At 54.2% G+C, this 16,888-nt stretch overlaps 1 long non-coding RNA gene across 1 annotated transcript; it reads left to right on the forward strand.

Annotated features, from left to right (window-relative positions):
* Positions 1-15,020: 15,020 nt before the first annotated feature.
* LOC309519921 lies at positions 15,021-15,597 on the forward strand. The gene is made up of 3 exons (XR_014214070.1): positions 15,021-15,269; positions 15,348-15,414; positions 15,510-15,597. It is a non-coding gene; the product is annotated as an uncharacterized lncRNA (long non-coding RNA).
* The last annotated feature ends 1,291 nt before the right edge of the window (positions 15,598-16,888 follow it).

Raw genomic sequence — 16,888 nt, forward strand, 5'->3', positions numbered from 1 at the left:
CACAGTGTCAAATAATATATACTGCCTATTTTTATGCCATTTAATAACAAATGTGTTGAGCTTTGTGTGTGTGTGTGCGTGCAAATGTGCGTGGAGTGTGTGTGTACCAAACTGAGAGCGCTCTCGGGGTTTAGTCAGTCAACCAGCTGCAAATCCACCTTGTCCAGCCCACATTTGTATTTATAGCCCACCTCTTCTCCAAGGAGCTAAAGGTGGTGTAAGGTTAAATAAAAGCAGGGTCGTTCTTTTAACTAAAGAAACAATCCTGAACCTGATTTTTCAATCCTTTCTCTTTTCCTTCCTCCAAAATGGGTGCTGTCACAATTAGCTTTTGGTGCAGGCAGGGGCAAAATGTGAAACTCCCAGAAGTTCCAACTCCAACCCCCCCCCCCAGCACCTGTCCTGGATCTGGCTGCCCTTGGCAGAACTTGCCCCCTCTTCTCCCTTGTTTCCTGTAGGCGACAGTCCCTCCGCACACCTCGCTCCAGCCATTTCTGCCACACCTTCACCCAGCACGCACTGCACGCCTCCTTGGTCTTCATCACACTCCTCACAGCTGCCTGTCCTTAAGTAGGGGAGGCTATTTATTAGGGCAGGTTCCAATCTGAATCAGTTACAGGTGCAGGGATGACGTGCTTTGTACTTCCAGCCCTATCTTGCCTGGCAGGGCACAGCTGCGAGCGTTTCCTCAGACATCCCCCACCTGTGTTTAATTCCCTCCAGGCTGCTGATCAAAGTGCACACAGCTGCTGGCAGGGAAATTAGGCTTTCTTCCATGGGTCAAAGACTCAATTCGGCACCGCCCCCTCCCCGCCCCATGTGAGCTCACAAGCACTCACACACACAAGGAGCTCCACACGTTTGTTCTTAAAGGGCATAAAAATAGGCATATTATTTGAATACAAGGTTGTGTTTATATCTAATATTTCACTGATTCCCAACATGAGTTACACAACAAAAATGCAACATAACATATAACTGCAAGGGGGGGAAGGGCGGAAGAAAACTTTTTTACAGTAATAGGAGATGTAATGTATATCAATTTATAACAATTTTTTTATTTTATTTATTGCTGCAGTTTAGCTGTGAGATAAATCAATTACAGTTCTATATTAAAGGCCAAAGTCAGGCTCCCTGAGAAGCGGGCAGTGCAGAGGGAAATAAAACTACAAAAGGACAGTGTACATGATGTCCCAGACATGACAACCACACCATAAAGCTTCACGCCAACCAGATATTCCTGTTCACTTCAGGGCACAAGACGTTGGACATAATATTATGTTTGCTGACTGGGAACAGTTGTGGACCACAGGTATGAAATGTACGGCATGTAATGCCCTAAGAGAGAATATTATGAAAATTATATACAGGTGGTACATGACCCCAGTCAAGCTTGCAAAAATCTATCATTTGCCCGACAATAAATGTTGGAAATGTAAAGAAACTGAAGGTACATTCTTTCACCTCTGGTGGACGTGCCCAAGGATTAAGGCTTTCTGGGAAATGATATAGAATGAATTGAAAAAGTTATTTAAGTATACCTTCTTGAAGAAACCAGAGGCCTTTCTCCTGGGCATAGTCGGCCAATTGGTGCCAAAGAAGGATAGAACTTTTTTTATGTATGCTACAACAGCTGCAAGAATTCTCATTGCAAAGTATTGGAAGACACAAGATCTACCCACTTTGGAAGAATGGCAGATGAAGGTGATAGACTATATGGAATTGGCAGAAATGACTAGCAGAATCCGGGACCAGGAAGAAGAGTCGGTGGAACAAGGTTGGAAGAAATTTAAAGATTACTTACAGAAATATTGTAAAATTAATGAATGATAGAATCATGTTGGATAGAAATTAAGTGGTTTCTAGCTGTAATGCTTTAAGAGAATATGAAAAAAGGTCTATAAATGGGTAAAATCTTAATGGTAAGGATTTGCTGAACTAATAAATTTACCGTGAGTGGAATACAAAAAAGGGAGGTATGAGGAGGTCCGGGGAAATAAGCTTAAGGAAAATAAGAAACGGAAAATTAATGTGTTTTTAACTGTTTTTATTTTGCATTTTTCTTTTTCTTTTTCCATTTTTTATTGCAATGTGTTAAAAAATCTTAATAAATATCTTATTAAAAAAACCCGAAAACTCACTAGGTGTTTAGCAGGCTATTAATTAACTCAATAACTCAAAGTAATTTGGACAGATTTGTAAAAATCTGAAAACTAATAATAATAATAATAATAATAATAATAATAATAATAATAATAAAGATATTCCTGTTCACTTCAGGCACTAAGGCACTTAAATTATTATTAACCGTTCCTCATTGCTCCACCACCAGGACCTAGGGTCTAAGTCCATGTCTTCTCTGTCTTGGGGGGGGGGAAGGGGCGACTCCTGGGCAAGAAGCTCCCCCCGCTCCTCATCCAGCCGGTCCCGGACATGGACTTCCCAGCCTCCTGCTTGCTGCTGCCTCCTTGTGCTGATCCATGACAGGTGCTCTGTTTAGGGACTTACCAAAGGAATCCTGCAAAGGGAGATATGACTAGAGCCTGACATGCTTGTATGTTTGGTGGCATTTTATGCATTGTGACTTGCTATCGTTTTATTGATTATAGCTTAGTAATTCTTTACTGTAATTGTTAAGTGTAAACTGTTCAATTATTATGCGCATATATTTAATTTTACTTTTCTTTTTTTAAAATATTAAATTTTTATTGATTTTCAACCAGAATACATTTATGTACATTTGTTATACAAATAGATCTCATATAAAACCTTTAGCTCTGCCGAGCTTCAGACTTCCTTCCCCCCCTTCGATAAGTATCTTATAATTTCATTACATCTCGTATTTTATTCGTTTATCTAATTAACCATATGCTGTTGAAGTTAATCAAACCCTGCCAGGGTCTTTAAAGATTTACAATTATCTCTTATATACACCAAATATTTACTCCAATTTTCAGAAAACTTCTGGTCTTCCTGATCTCGTATTCTCCCTGATAATCTAGCCAGTTCCGCATAATTTCTCAATTTAACCTGCCAGTCCGAAATAGTTGGTAATACATTTGTCTTCCAATTCTGGGCCAACATAATCCTTGCTGCCGTCGTGGCATACAAAAATAAATTCTTATCCTTCTTTTTAACCTCCTTTCTCACTAATCTCAAAAGAATCTGGTTGAGCCGTTTTTGAGCCAGCGACGGGAAAGTGGATTATAAAGACGGAAGGTGGATCTATAAAGTACGATAGTAAGACTACTACCCCCCCCCTTCTTTGCCATATTCAGGAGGAGATTGTGCTATGTGATATAAGGGATTGTAATCAAAGAAAATTATAGTGTTTGGAGCGCTTGGAAAAACTTTTTGGAGGCTTTGGGGCGATTTTGAGGAGCGTGGCGAGTGGACTCTTTGACTCTGTCGGAGCCCCTTCACCTCCTCCTTCCTCTTGGTGGTGGAGAGAAGAAGAAAACAGCGATATACTCTCCCCAATTACAGACCTCTATAGGACTGATTTGGAGTGAAAATAAGAGAGAAGGCAAGTAAGAAAGAAGACAGAATATAAGGCCCTTTCTGGTCAACGTGCTGGGGGCTGTGTTTCACCTCTTCTCCTTGCGATTACAACGTGCAGCTTGCAGTATGGCAGCGCTTAGGGGGACTCTTTAAGGACTGTGGCGAGTGGACTCTGTGACTCCTTCCTATTTAATTCCCCCTTCACCTCCTCCTTCCTATTTAATTTCACTATTCTAATGGATTATTGAGTATTCTGTATTATTGAATATTGCTTTACTTGGTATGTTGTTTATTTTAAAGTTATGTTTTTATTCTGACTTTTTTTGGTATTGGATCACATTGTTATTAGGGGTGTGATATTTGTCAGGGAAGGGCCCATACTTAGCATGCAGAAGGTCCCAGGTTGTGTCTGGCAGCATCTCCAGGTAGAGCTGGGAACATGCCTGGTCTGGAATCCGGGGGGGCTGCTGCCAGCCAGTGTAGACAATACAGCTTCCTAGGCAACTTCAGAGACATCACCTTGCCAACAAAGGTCCGTATAGTTCAAGCTATGGTTTTCCCAGTAGTGATGTATGGAATTGAGAGCTGGACCATAAAGAAGGCTGATCGCTGAAGAATGGATGCTTCTGAATTCTGGTGCTGGAGGAGACTCTTGAGAGTCCCATGGACTGCAAGAAGATCAAACTTCTCCATTCTGATGGAAATCAGCCCTGAGTGCTCACTGGAAGGACAGATCCTGAAGCTGAAGATCCGTCGAAATTAAGATATGGGGGGGGGGGAGGCACAAGCATTCAGCTTTCCAAAGATATTAAAGGAGCCCAAACACGTTTTTCATTAATGCAATAAGTGTTTCCCGCATGATCCAGAGACTCGAAGAATTGCTTTAGTTTCATGCTGCATTTGTTGTTTCTCAGCGTTGAAGCAGAGGTCTCCAAGCCAGCAGAGCCCAGGGCTGGGAGACCGGGCACCGCTGCCAGTTCCGGGCCAGACCGGGGTGACTGTGGACACGAGAAGCAGACTGGGCCTTCGGTCGGTAGACCGGGAGGCCCCCTTGTTCTCGGAAGGGGCCCGGCAAGGCCCAGCCTCCCAAGTTGGCAGGCTGGGGGCCTCTAGTCGCAAACCCGGCCGCCGCCGGGAGGACCGGGGCCCTCGCAAGTAGACCGGGCGGTCGGCGGTCGGAGAACAGGTGGGCTGGCAGCGGACAGACCTCCCAGCGGTAGACTGGGAAAGCCTTCCATCCTCGGAAGGGTACTGCCACATCCCAGCTTCTCTGGCCAGCAGTGGACCGGAGGAGAGCCGCCAGCGGCCGCAGGAAGAACGCGCCACGCTGCCGGCCCCTCTGGCGGGGAGCTAGACCCAGCCGCCCCCCAGGAAAACGGCCAGCCCTTCCCCTCCTTACGCCGGGAAGACTGGCCCATCCGCCCCCGCTTGCCGACTGGCATACCGGGGCAACCGCCAACCTCTCCCCTAGACCAGGCAGGGGCTGGACCCACACAGACGCCCGGAAGCCTGCCCTTCTCCAGCCTTCACACCCTCCGCCGACCGCTCTCACCTCGCCTCCGTCCGCCGACCGCTCTCAGAGGTAGACCGGCAAGCCCCAGTCTCCCCGGCCCGGCTAGGAGACCGGGCAGTGGTACCAGTCCAGGCGTCAGGTGGACCGGCGCTTCCCAGTCCCAAGCAGGGGAGACTGTTAAGCTGTCCGTCCTCAAGGTAGAGCTGGAAGCCCCAGCCCGGCAGCCAGGCAGCCAGGCAGGCGTGAGCATGGATGCGAAGAGCCCACCGGGCCTCCATCGGGCCGACCGGGAAGTCTCCCTTCCTCAGAGGTAGACCGGCAAGACCCAGCTTCCCTGGCTGGGAGACTGGAGGGCAGCCCATGGCCGGGAGAACAGGGTGACCGTGGACGCGAGAAGCAGACTGGGCCTTCACTGGGTAGGCCGGGAGGCCCCCCGTTCTCGGAAGGGGGTTGGCAAGGCCAGGCTTCCCCAGCCGGATGGACGGCCAACTGTGGGAATAGTGGTCGCAGGCCCGCCCACCCGCCGCCGGGAAGACCAGGGCCCTCGCAAGTAGACCGGGCGGTCAGCAGGCCTCCGGCAGGTAATAATAATAATAATAATAATAATAATAATATATTATTTATACCCTGCCCATCTGGCTGGGTTTCCCCAGCCACTCTGGGCGGCTTCCAACTGAATATTAAAAACAGTACAGCCTCAAACATTAAAACTTCCCTAAAGAGGGCTGCCTTCAGATGACTTTTAAAAGTAAAATAGTTGTTTGTTGCTTTGACATCTGATGGGAGGGCTTTCCACAGGGCAGGCGCCACTACCGAGAAGGCCCTCTGCTCTGCCTGGTTCCCTGTAACCTTATTTCTCGCAATGAGGGAACCGCCAGAAGGCCCTCGGTGCTAGATCTCCGTGTCCGGGCTGAACGATGGGGATGGAGACGCTCCTTCAGCTATACTGGACCAAGGCCATTTAGGGCTTTCAAGGTCAGCACCAACACTTTTAATTGTGCTCGGAAACGTACTGGGAGCCAATGCAGATCTCTCAGAACTGGTGTTATGTGGTCCCGGTGGCCACTCCCAGTCACCAGTCTAGCTGCCGCATTCTGGATTAATTGCAGTTTCAGGGTCACCTTCAAAGGTAGCCCCACGTAGAGTGCGTTGCAGTAGTCCAAGCGGGAGATAACTAGAGAATGCACCACTCTGGCAAGACAGTCCGCGGGCAGGTAGGGTCTTAGCCTGCGTACCAGGTGGAGCTGGTAGACAGCTGCCCTGGACACAGAATTAACCTGTGCCTCCATGGACAGCTGTGAGTCCAAAATAACTCCCAGGCTGCGCACCTGGTCCTTCAGGGGCACAGTTACCCCATTCAGGACCAGGGAATCCCCCACACCCGCCCTCCCCCTGTCCCCCAAAAACAGTACTTCTGTCTTGTCAGGATTCAACCTCAATCTGTTAGCCGCCATCCATCCTCCAACAGCCTCCAGGCACTCACACAGGACCTTCACCGCCTTCACTGGTTCTGATGTAAAGGAGAGGTAGAGCTGGGTGTCATCTGCATACTGATGAACACCCAGCCCAAACCCCCTGATGATCTCTCCCAGCGGCTTCATATAGATATTAAAAAGCATGGGCGAGAGGACGGAACCCTGAGGCACCCCACATCTGAGAGCCCAGGGGTCTGAACACTCACCCCCACCACCACTTTCTGGACACGGCCCAGGAGAAAGGAGCGGAACCACCATATAACAGTGCCCCCAGCTCCCAGCCCCTCTAGACGGTCCAGAAGGATGTTATGGTCGATGGTGTCAAAGGCCGCTGAGAGATCCAGCAGAACTAGGAAACAGCTCTCACCTTTGTCCCTAGCTCGCCGGAGATCATCAACCAGCGCGACCAAGGCAGTTTCAGTCCCATGGTGAGGCCTGAATCCCGATTGGAAGGGATCCAAATGGTCCACATCCTCCAGGCGTGCTTGGAGTTGTCTGGCAACCACCCGCTCAATCACCTTGCTCAAGAATGGTAAATTTGAGACTGGGCGATAGTTGGCCAAATTGGCTGAGTCTAAAGATGTTTTTTTAAGAAGCGGTTTAATGACCGCCTCTTTCAGCGGGTCTGGGAAGGCTCCCTCACAGAGGGAAGCATTCACCACCCCGCAGAGCCTATCGCCCAGCCCTTCCCGGCTCGCTTTTATCAGCCAGGATGGGCAAGGATCAAGGAAACAGGTGGTCGGTTTCACTCGTCCAAGCAGCCTGTCCACATCCTCAGAGGTAACAGATTGGAATTGATCCCATGTAACAGGACTAGACAAAACTCTAGCACTCTCCCACCCTGGCCCTACTCCCACGGTGGAGTCTACCTCCTTCTGAATCTGAGCGACTTTATCTGCAAAAAACTTTGCAAAAGCATTGCAGGAGATCTTGGGGTCCCTACCAGGCCCCGGTGGTGCAGGTGGTTCCGATAGATTGCGAACCACCTGAAAAAGTCTCCTGCTGCTGTTTTCTGCAGATGCAATGGAGGCGGTGAAGAAGGCCCTCTTCGCCGTCGCCATTGCCACTTGGTAGGCTCGACGTTGAGCTCTAGCCCGTGTCCGGTCTGATTCAGAATGAGTTTTCCGCCACCGGCGCTCTAGCCATCTCAACGATTGTTTCATCACCCTCAGCTCCGGGGAAAACCACGGGGCTGTCCGGGCTCCATGCAATCAGAGAGGGCGCTTCGGAGCCAGACAATCAATAGCCCTGGTTAACTCCGCATTCCAGCGGGCCACCAGGGAATCAGCTGAAAGGCCATCAACTTGGGATAAAACATCCCCTACCACTCCCTGGAAGCCAGTTGGATCCATTAAGTGGCGGGGGCGGACCATCCGAATTGGTCCCACCTCCCTGCAGAGGGGAAGGGTCGCGGAGAAGTCCAGTTGCACCAGGAAATGATCTGACCATGGCAATTCTTTTGTTTTGCTTTTAGTTAATGTCAGATCACCAACATCCGTAAACACCAAGTCTAAGGCATGTCCGCGGCTATGAGTTGGGCCAAACTTATTCAGGGACATCGCCATGGAGGCCATGCTTTCCACGAAGTCCCAAAAAGCCCCTTGTAAGGTCGTGTCGGCATGGATGTTAAAATCTCCCAGGACAACCAAGCTAGGTGTCTCCAGGAGCATATCCTCCACGACCTGAAGCAGCTCGGGCAGGGAATCTTTGGTGCAGCGGGGAGGTCGGTACACCAATAGGAATCCTGTACTGCCCCTATTGCCCAACTTCCAGAACATGCACTCAGAAAATTGGGTCTTCCCAACAGGACGCCTGGTGCAGACTAATGACTTCCTAAAAATCACTGCAACCCCCCCTCCCCGCCCACATGACCTGGGTTGCTGTGCGTAAGAGAAACCCGGTGGGCAAGCAGCGGCAAGGACAGGCCCATCTGCCTCATCCAACCAGGTCTCTGTCACACATGCCAGGTCAAATCCTCCATCCACAATCAGGTCGTGGATGGCAGTGGTTTTATTCATCATTGACCTGGCATTGCACAGCAACACTTTCAGGTCATGTGGGTTTCCCTTGCTGATTCCAGTATCCTTCCGGTCAGGACCAGACCTGGAGGCAGGGATAGTCCTCAAACAACGACTAAACCTGCCTCCTCGGTAATGACATGGTCTGGTCTTAGCGTAACTCCTCCTCCGGCCCGTGATCACTGAGATCGGGTGTCCCAATACATTCCCTCCTGTGGAACCTGCCCCAGCCATTCTATTGGCCGAGGCCCACTCCCAGGCAGCCCTGACCCTTCCCCTTAAAAGGCAAAATACAAACTATATAATAACTTAACAGAATAATAAAAATAAAAGCACATCAAAAAACAATAGTGCTAAAATTAAACTATTCCCCACCCTAACTAAATACTTAACCAACTGCAAGCAGAAATAAAATTATAAAATTATAAAACATTATAAAAAACAACCACCACCATTTAAGGTGCAGCAAATTAACAGCAGTTAAAACATTTAAAACCATTTTGTCACTTGTGCAGGTAGCTGCTCAGGCCTCTAAACTGTAGTGGTGAGTACAGGCCCCGCCCCCTAGGCCAGATGGAATTAGCAGGAGAGGGAGCGGTCTTCCCAACACTCATGGAGGCAGCAACAGCAGCAGTGTCCCAGAGGCCTTGATGGAGGCCCTCAAGTGTAGGCTCCGCCCCCTAGGGCAGATGGAGTTAGCAGGAAAGGGAGCGGCCCACCCAGCACTCACCAGAGCAGCAGCAGCAGTAGACCGGGGAGGACCGCAAAGCCCCGCTCCCTGCTTGCCTGCCTGCTTCCCCTTCGGCCGTCCACCTGTCACTTCTATAAAAGGGCCAGGTTCTTACCCGGTCTACCTGGAGGGAGGCAGGCGGGCACGGGGGTGATGCTCAAGCAAGGAACTGACACCTGCCCGGCCTACCCGCTGAGATCTTTGAGCAGTGCCCGGTTCGGGACCGGTGTACCCGGAGGAAGGCGACCTCTCCCTTGTAAGGAAAGGAATGAAGGAATACAAATGGAGGAAGGGGGCCTGCCGGAGGCCCGCCGACCGCCCGGTCTACTCGCGAGGGCCACGGTCTTCCCGGCAGCGGGCCTGCAACCACTGTCCCCACAGTTTGCCGTCCCAGGAGGCTGGGTCTTGCCGGTCTACCTCCGAGGAAGGAAGACTTCCCGGTCGTCCCGACGGAGGCCCGCTGGCTCCTCGCATCCACGCTCACGCCTGCCTGTTTGGTTGGATGGATGCCTGCCTGGCTGCCTGCCTGCCGGGCTGGGGCTTCCAGCTCTACCTCGAGGACAGACGGCTTCCCGGTCTCCCCTGCTTGGGGCTGAGAAGCGCCGGTCCACCTGCCGTCCGGACTGGAATCGCTGTCCGGTCTCCTAGCCGGGCCGGGGAGACTGGGCCTTGCTGCTCTACCTCCGAGAACGGGAGGCTTCCCGGTCAGCCTGACGGCTACTCAGGCTGCACGCCGGTTCCCTCGGTCACCTCACACCTGTCTACCTGGCGGAGGGGCTGGGTTTTCTAGATATGCCCTCCTTGGGGCCGCGAGGCTCCGGTCCACCTGAACGGGATCCTGGAACCGCTGTCCGACGCTTCTACTCGCTGGGAGCAGTGGGAGGCTGGCTCTTGTTGGTCTTCCTCGTGGAACGGGAGGCTTCCCGGTCTACCGACTTGTAGGAGCGGCTCTGCCTGCCTGCCTGCCTGCTCATCGCAGGGCCTAGGGCTTCTAGCTGTACTTCGGAGGTGAAACGGTTTACCGGTCTACCCTCCTTGGGCCCGTGAGGCGCCGGTCCACAGGGAACCGCTGACCAGTCCACTTGCAATTTGGACCTCGGTAAGCCCGGTCTACCTGCCGGGCGATCGAAAGCCGGACGGACGTGGGGAAGGGGAGGCTTCCGCTCCGCCTGAACACCGGCCGCCAGCCGGCCCGCGGAGGGCCCTCCCCGACGCGAACGTCGGTGTCCGGTCCCGGATAGCGACGTGGGCCCTGTCCCCACTAACCGAGCGCGGGGTCCGCCCCACCGCGGGGCAGTCCCCACCCTCACTCCCGCGAGAAGCTGGGAAACGCGGCCGCGGCCACGGGAGCACAGGGGCCGCTCGAGGGTCGCAGGTCCTGGAGCCAGGATCGCAGCCCGCCGCCAGCCGCTCTCCCACCTCGCCGCCCCTCTCCCGGCAGAGACCCGAAGGCCAGTGGCATGGGATCGGAGAAGGAGGATGCTCACCGCTGCTCCGAGGGAACCGGGTCGGACGCCGCGCCTGCCCCCGCCGTGGGTCTACACTGGCCGTGGAGCGCGGTTGGGTCGTCTTCGGTTCCCCCCGGAAGACCCGCGTCGGACGCCACGCCTACCCCCGCCGTGGGTCTACACTGGCCGGGGAGCGCGGTTGGGTCGTCTTCGGTTCAACCAGAAGTACCGCGTCAGACGCCGCGCCTGCCCCCGCCGTGGGTCCACACTGGCCGGGGAGCGCGGTTGGGTCGTCTGCGGTTCTCCAGAGGGTCCTGAAAACCCTGTCGCCAGAAATCTCCGCGCGCATGCCGTCCTTGCCCGGCGAGAGCGGACGGCGTCTCGGGCACCGGCACCGCCGCCGCCACAGGCCGGCGTCTCGGAAGCCCCTGGCGGCCAGACGCGGCAGGCTCGCTCCGGCAAGAGGCTCCGTGGCTCCCCGGTCGTGCCGGTCTACCCATGCGGCGGGGCGGCGGTAGACCGTTCCTGGCGCCCGGCCTTGCTTCTCGGCGACCGGCGGGCGGGCGGGCGGAGAGGGCGAAGGCCGGCGAAGGGCAGGCTGAGGCGGCGTCGGCGTGGGTCCGGCCCCTGCCCGGTCCAGGGAGCGCGGTTACCGGTGGCCCCGGTCTACCGGTCGGCAAGCGGGGGTGGCTCGGCCGGTCTTCCCGGCGGAAGGAGCGGAAGCGCTGGCCGTTTTCCGGGGGGGCGGCCGGGTCTAGCTCCACGCCGGAGGAGTCTGCCGGCCGGGGGTGCTGGGCCTCGGAAAACCCGGTCTACCAGCCGAATCGAGCTCGCGGGCAGGCGAGCTGCCGCTCCACACAACCACCCGGTTCGGGTTTTCCGTCCGTCCTTCCATCCTCCGGTCCCGCGCGTGAGGCCCCCAGGCGGCCGGCGGAGGCATCCCTCGCGCGGAGGGTGTCCCTGTCCGTCGCTGGTGGGGCTGGGTGGGAGTAGGCTGGCGGTGGTTCTGCAGGCGACGCTTCATTGCTTTAGCAGCACAACCATGCCTGCCCTCCGGCAAGTAGACCGGGTAGGAACTTGGCCCTTTGTATGGAAGTGCAGTGGAGTAAGGAGGGAGTCAGGGCTGGCTGCCTGCCTGCCTGCCTGCCTGCCTGCCTGCCTGCCTGCTTCCAGGTAGACCGTGTAGAAACCTGTCCCTTCGTTTAAGAATGCCAGACGGCAGGCAAGCAGGCGGGCAGGTAGCGTGGCCATCCCATGTCTGCCTTCCTCCAAGTAGACCGGGCAGAAACCTGGCCCTTTGTTTAGGAGTGCTAGACAGGCAGCAGGTAGGCATGCAGAAACGCAGGGAGGCTATGACCTGTTTGCTTGCCTGCCTGCCTGCCTGCCTGCCTGCCTGCCTGCCTGCCTGCCTGCCTGCCTGCCTGCCTGCCTGCCTGCCTGCCTGCCTGCCTGCCTGCCTGCCTCCCCCCCCCCCAGGTAGACCAGATAGGCACCCCTCCCTTGGTTTAGGAGCGCCGAGGAGCAGGGAGGGAGTCAGGGCGTTCGTCCGCAGCCTGCCTGCCTGCCTGCTTCCAGGTTGACCGGCTAGGCACCCCTCCCTCGCTTTAGGAGCGCCCCCGTGTGGCCGGCGAAAGGCAGAGCGGCTGTTCCTTGCATGCCTTCTCACGAGTAGAGCAGGGCAACTCTTCTTCTTCTTCTTCTTCTTCTTCTTCTTCTTCTTCTTCTTCTTCTTCTTCTTCTTCTTCTTCTTCTTCTTCTTCTTCGTATCCCTATTGTCATGATCGTCCGTGCGTACATTTCTTCCCAGTCTACCTGGAGGAAGGCAGGCAGGGTACGGCCACGCTCCCTGCCTGCCTGCCTGCCTGCCTGCCTGCCTGCCTGCCTGCCTGCCGCCCGCCTGGTGCTCCTAAACAAAGGGCTATGTTCCTACCCGGGATACATGGATTTGATATCCTGCTTTCACTACCCGAAGGAAACTCAAAGCACCGAACATTCTCCTTTCCCTTCCTCCCCCACAACAAACACTCTGTGAGGTGAGTGGGGCCGAGAGACTTCAGAGAAGTGTGACTAGCCCAAGGTCACCCAGCAACTACAGACACGAAGCCGGTTCACCAGATTAGGAGTCTACCACTCTTTACCACTACACCACACTGGCTATTGTGTGCCTGTCTGCCTGCCTGCCTGCCTGCCTGCCTGGTGCTGCCCTCTCTGCCGAGGTGCCTCTTCTCCTGCACACCCAAGAATCCACCCCCGCCCCCCCCATTGTGCTTGCGGGTGGGGGAGAGAGAGACTCAAAATAGATCACGGAGAGAGAGGGAGGCGGGTGGGCAGGCAGGCAGCCGCACACACACACACGCATCGCCCATTTCGACCGCACGCACGAACGCAAGCACGCACGATCATGACAACAATAGGGATACGAAGAAGGAAGAGGAGGAGGAGGAGGACTAGGAGAACGGCTGCCTCGCCCTTACCATGCTGGCCACACGAGGGCGCTCCTAAATCAAGGAACTGGCGCCTACCCGGTCTACCTGGGAGAAGGCAGGCAAGGAACGGCCGCCCTGCCATGCGCCGGCCACACGGGGGCGCTCCTAAAGCGAGGGAGGGGTGCCTAGCCGGTCAACTGGGGGATTGGGGGAGCAGGCAGGCAGGCAGGCAGGCAGGGGACGGCCACTCTGCCTGCCTGCCTGCCTGCCTGCCTGCCTGCCTGCCTGCCTGCCTGCCTGCCTGCCTGCCTGCCTGCCTGCCTGCCTGGCCGGCGCTCCTAAACCAAGGGACAGGCTCCTGCCCGGTCTACCTGGCATGGGACGGCCACCCTGACTCCCTCCCTGCTCCCTGCTCCCCGGCGCTCCTAAACCCAGGGACGGGCGGCTACCCGGTCCACCGGGGGGGAGGGGGACAGGCAGGCAGGCAGGGGACGGCAGACAGCCGCGCGGGCACGGAACTCTGACCGACCGCCACCCCAGCTGCTGCCGTTCACCCCTCGCTGGTAATTTAATAGGTCCATACACAACACAAAACACTGTTGCTGTAGGTAGGTTTGATTTTGTTTCTTTTTTATCTTATATTTTGGAAATGTAAATCTGGGTTTTTTCCCCTTTTAATTTTGTGGGGGTCCCCAAGAGAGTAGGGCCCTAAGCTATAGCTTGTTTAGCTTATACGTAAATCCGGCACGGCGACACAGGACTGGCATTCACCTTTTCATAAGAGAAACCCATCTGGCATCTTTCATCACAGATGTTGGATGCGGACCTTCAGAGGTGAGGCCTGGCTACAAGTTCCTGATGTTGCAAAAATGGACTTTGATGGAGGCTGAGGCTTTCCCCATACGTTTTGTCGCCTTTTACACCAAATGCGCGTTTGCTTCCTCTTCCTCCAGAGTAAGAGAGGTTTCTCTCAACTGAGGACAACAAAGACGAGGAACACGATGGCACGTGGAACTGTTTTCCCGGGGGCTCCAAATGCACTTCTGCGGATTCGTTTTTAATTTGCCCCCTTTTGTTTTAATGAAGGTGAAGTGCTTGCTGCAAAGTGCTTTCAGAGCCATCTGCTGCAAAGTAGCAAGCCGGAATAATTCCCTGTGATCCTTTCACTCTTCCCTCCCCACCCCTCCGCCCCCACCCCAGTCTATGGCAACGAAATTCCATATCGCCCTCTGCTGGCCAGTTCAAGAAGGCTTCAAAGCTCACCCCCAATAAGGGACTTTCTGAGATCAGAATGCGTCGAAATCAAGATATGGGGGGGGGGGCACTAAAATGCAGCTTTCCAAAGATATTAAAGGAGCCCAAACACGTTTTTCATTCATACAATAAGTGTTTCCCGCACGATCCAGAGACTCGAAGAATTGCTTTAGTTTCATGCTGCATTTGTTGTTTCTCAGCGTTCAAGCAGAGGTCTCTGTTGCTGCTGGGGAAAGGCAGTTCCCCAATCTTCTCTCCACCCCCAGCTAATGTGCCTGTTGCTATGTACGGAGTGGTACGTGGGGAAGGCTGTGAGAATGTTCTCAGACTCCACTGAATAGGCCTCGTTGCAGTCGGTGGCGAGCAACGCACAATGGCCCCAGTGATCCGACTGACTGGTGCGATCCTGATGCTCTAACCTCGAAGGCTGATGGTGATGTTAAGGCTGGAAGGAAAAGGTTAACACTGGGCAGACACCTACTGAACCACCTTATATCCCTCCCTCCCTGTCTTCTGTGGAGGGATTTCACATCGGTGGCGAGCAACGCGCAACGTCATGATAAGAATGATCAGGATGGTATTTCTTTACGCCAACCCCAGTAGGCGGGTCGGTAGTCTAGAAATCAATCAATAGAAATTATATGATACGATGATGACATTTACTGGTGCCCTGCTTCCCATTCCCTTTTGGGGACTGATAAAAACGAGAGCGACTGAGACCAGATGGCAATCCGCAATCCACGCCGAGTCAGACTAGATGACCCCCCCCAGACCCTCACCCTTCCCCTGCAGGACTCAACGGGAGCTTCACATTGGAGCTGAGCCATGGCGAAGCTCCGCCTCGTCCTCTGGCGCCTGGCGCCCCCTGCTGGCCTCCACCAGAAGAGTCCCGTGCGCTTTCCAGGTGGGTCTGGGGCTCCTCGCTCTCGCCGGCCGGCTCCTTCGCCGGAGCATGTAAAGAGCGCTGTCTCCCCCTCTACAGGTGACCTTCTCCTCGGTGGTGAGCGTGGCGCTGGACGATGTGCAGTTCAGGAACTGTGGCCCCCAAAGTAAGGCTTTCTTTTCCGCCTCCCCCAAACCCAGCCAACCAGATAGACTGCCTCTGGGCTTGGAGGATCCCCATTCACCGTCCCAACGTTTCCAGGTCCCCGGAGCTGTGCCCCAGACGAGCGCCCATGCCTACCAAGCAGCTGTGTGACCCCTGCCCACCATTGTGATGGTACCAAGGACTGTGGCAAGGCGGCAACGAATGGGGTGGCAGTGAGCAGTCGGGGGGCATTTGAGGCAGGGGGGATGTGGGCACCACTGGAAGGGGGAGGGCAGAAAAGGCACCCCGGGACCCACCCGCCTGCCTTTCTCCCCCAGAGACCCTCCTCTCATGCTTCTTTGAGGAGGGCTGGTGCAGTTGGGCGGCGGATGCCAACCAGAACCTTTCCTGGGCGAGAAACTGCAGCTCCCAGGCGCCACCGTCCCCAGCCCGCCCCACCCGCGACCAGACCACCAACACGCCGGAAGGTGGGTGCTGGTTGTTAATATGTAGAGGATGTCAGCAAGGCTGAACCTTTCCATAAAGAAACTATTTGAATCAAGTCTTACCAATTTGGGGCATGTGCAGAGTTCGGCACTGGGTGCTTTCTCTCTCCAGTTGGTAGACATGACAGCTGACAGCCTTCAGTTCTCCACTGGGTAGACTGAAGAGCTTTGTGATCTACCTGAAGGGGATCAACAACCCAGTCTACCCAGAGCCAAAGGCTGCCTGGTATGATGTTCTGAACTGCAGATCCAAAGGAGGTCTTGTGGGAGTGGTTGGGTGCAGGCGTACCACAGATGGAAGTCAAACTCCAGAGTGATCAGTTCTAGTGCTTTATTAAAAGCTTTATTACAGCAAATCAGTCTGCCAGGCCTCCCACCCTTTACAGTTGCAGGACAGACAACCTCAGCAAGGAGTTGGCTTGTCTGCACCCAAGCAAACTTTCATACATCTGTATACACAAAGCAGCATTCTTCACTTCGGCCAGGACTTCCCATCACTCCACTTGACCAGATGAGGGCATAGGTGGCAAATACCAAAGTCTGACAGCTAGCTCCTCTTTCTGGACTCCGTGCACCCGAACCCCCCAGTTAAGCATAGCATCAAAACAAGCCAATTAGCTTCCATGAGCTCATCACTACAACAACTACCCATTAATTGTGGGGTTATCTTGACTACCAAAATGGTGTTTGCAGAGCTTCCAGAACAGTTCACCTTTGGTTCAGCACAACCCACCCCTTCAAGATAACCCTAACAATCTACACGCCCAATCTTCCGCAAGTTCCTCGGGGTCTAGAAGGAGTGGAGTTATGCAGTGAATCTGTTACTCAGCTTGCAAGAAAAACCCACAACAGCAATGAAAAATATGCAATGAAGCAATCTCATAGTTATAATTGTAACAAAAAACACCAGTAAGTGGTGCCACCTCCTGCAAGTCCTTGGAAGCACCCCTGGACCATGGTTCTCCACGATTCACGTTCCAGTCAGGCTAC

The sequence above is a fragment of the Podarcis vaucheri genome (genome assembly GCF_965113315.1).
Source record: "Podarcis vaucheri genome assembly, chromosome: 15".
In the NCBI taxonomy this organism is placed as follows: Eukaryota; Metazoa; Chordata; class Lepidosauria; order Squamata; family Lacertidae; genus Podarcis; species Podarcis vaucheri.